Raw genomic sequence first — 2,969 nt, forward strand, 5'->3', positions numbered from 1 at the left:
AGAAGAGCACGCGGCTAGGCTAGAGGATGCATCGCTAGAAGGGACGATGGGCGGTGGTGTAGACCAATAACAGAGCCCTGGCAGCCAAAGGAGGAAACCCGCCCAAGATGATGTACGCCGCGGAGATGGAGTGAGGAAATCAGCTCATTTGCATGAGCTAGAGAGATCGTTGCATTCAAGCGCTGTCCAGTGAGTTTTGGCCAATGGCTTGTGGAGGCCTCCATACAGCAGTGGATAGATCATGGCCGATGATGATGATGACTCACAAATAAGAAAATGCAAGTGTCAATGGATCCATTGAAACGAGTGCCACTTGGCGCGAAGACAACAGGGGTTGCATTACGTACGGAGAAGCCCCTGCGATCTGAACGTTTAAGGGCCTCCATTTGCTCAGCCACTGGCAAATGTGCACCTGGCCCTCGTGCTCGTTTGAGCGGTGGGAGACCTTTGGCCTCAGAATATTCACGCACATTTACGCTGGGCGAGCATCTTGGGCACAGCAGCGAATGCATCTCCCTTCAGCGCGAAGTGCAGGAGGAACCTTCGTTCGGCCGACTCGTAACCAAGTCAGCGCCACGTCCCTGCCCCCTCGCACACAAAGGAGTCGGTGCCACAGCCGGGCCCAGGAGAAGCAGCTCATCAGCTGTCAGGCCACGCGGGCGGCGCGGGGATGGCGATGGGCTCCCCACGGGACTTCCCGGGCCAGGAGTGGCGACAGCTTCCAAACGCCTTTTACATGGCCTGTCAGCTTCAAAATGTCACCCCCGCTGTGGCTGATCGCTCAATAAACAAGCAGTGGTCGGGTCCTCATATTGGAATAAAGAGCGAAATGAGGGTAATTAGAATAGGTCCGTCATGTGTATCCACAAAATGTTGGTGGTCTGGCTCATAGCTGAGTTCAATTGGTATTCTAGTGTGGTTTTGTTTTTAATGTGTTGCATTTATATGCGTTTTTTTATTATTATTGCCATTGCTCATACCACAAGAAAACAATGCAAATTAAGAATATCTTAATTGTATAGGAATAGTATTTTTTATGATTTTTCATTGGATGTACATCGTGTATCCCTTAAATGTAAATTTAATAATAGTCGACTCAGTATACAGAATCAGAATATGTATTCACACCGGAGGAACCCGATGAGCTATAAAACTCTTCTTCACAAATGTCCATTAGGGGCGTTGTCAGTACGTTACAACAACAAACAATACAAAAAACATGACAGGCGTGCAAAGTATAGAAAAGATAAGCAAATCACTTTAAAAAATATACAAATCAAACTAAACTATTATTACGCAAGAGCTTGTTTGCCCACCCAAGGACGGGTGTATATTGCAGTAAATCTGAAATATTCAATAGAAAAAATTGTTCAGCTCATGATTATTAATGAGGAGGTTGCCCCATGTGGAGTGACGTCACCCGCTAATGGTTATTGTGGAGGGGTGCGGCATGTGGAGTGACGTCACCCCCTCATGGTTATTGGGGAGAGGTGTGGCATGTGGAGTGACGTCACCCGCTCATGATTATTAATGAGGAGGAGGGGGGGCTCATGTGGAGTGACGTCACGCGCGGGACACACACACACATTCTTGGCTCATTATATGAGTAATTATTTGATGAACTTGTGCAGCCCGTTTGTCAATCTGCTCCTGGATGAGGGACTCTACAAGCAGTGCAAGCAGTAAGAGTTATTTTACCATACTTTGGCATTCTGGAACACGTGATATTATTATGAAGTTATTCGCCAATCTGCATACTCACGTGATTTGTTCCATCGCTTCAGGTTTCTAATTTGATCTTACCACACTCCATTGTCTATTACCAAATTACAGGTGCAGTCTTAGAGTAGGCTACTTTATATTATGACATTAGGTAGGCCCAACATTGTATTGTAAATTGCATGTGCGTTTAATAATATTGATATTGAATTCTGATTCTGAAAATTGTTTCCTGTGACTAAATTATGCAGAATATGGCTAAATGGTATCAGATCTCAGAAGCTAAGCAAAGTTGGGCGTGGTCAGCACCTGCATTCGTGGGAATATCAGTTGTTGTTGGTTTGGATTGCTAGATGGTCACGGTATGACGGTCATTGGATTAGATCCATGTCTGTGGATCTCGTGTTAACGGGGTTTTTCCGGGTTACTCCAGTTTCCTCCCACACACTAAACGCTCTTTTGTAGACTTGACCAACCATTCCAATGCAGGTCTCTCACGAAAGAGTATTTTGAGGCCCGGTAAGAAATGTATGACTGTACCACATTGTATTAACCCAACATCATTGTGCAACAAGGAATACGAATTTTGACTTGTATGCTCCTAAAAGCCATCATTTGGAAATCTAAAGCCTCTTGCCACCCGATTCACAACATGTACGGTACCTTTGAAAACACAATTGTGCAGTTGTTGCTGTCAAATTTAGGATATAAAAACACAAGCTTGTTTTTTTTCCCCCGCTCTAAATCTTTAATCGCCAAATCAAAGCGGTGTAGGCTCTTCACTCAGAGATAATGTATGAAACCACTGAGATGCCTATCGAGCTTTTAAGAGGTCGCATTTTTTGCAAGCACTAGCCTGTCTTGTTTAGTCATTGCTTTAGACTAATTTATAACCTTCATTTCAGGGGCGAATGACAGTTTTAAGGTATAGTATTGTATCACACTTGTCATTGATAGATAGAGAGCTAATGCTGCGTGGCTGAGTCACTTTTGAGTGGTAGTGTACAGTAGTTTGTAAGCATTCATATTCTATATCCATAATATATGTGTTTAGCAAAGCAATATAAAAATCTGTGTCAGCATCCTAAGGATTGCAGTGACCTCGAACACTGACTCATTTGTAAAAATATAAACCGCATAAGCCCCTAATGCTCTTACAACCACTAAAGCAGTGCCTGGTTTTGAATAACTGCAGATGAGTTTATTTTGGGATATAGTACAGTGGTCATTAAAAACTGGTGGTAGTAATT

This window comes from Petromyzon marinus, chromosome 4 (assembly GCF_048934315.1).
Source record: "Petromyzon marinus isolate PM22_M1 ecotype Great Lakes invasive population chromosome 4, UKy_Petmar_22M1.pri1.0, whole genome shotgun sequence".
Taxonomy (NCBI): Eukaryota; Metazoa; Chordata; class Hyperoartia; order Petromyzontiformes; family Petromyzontidae; genus Petromyzon; species Petromyzon marinus.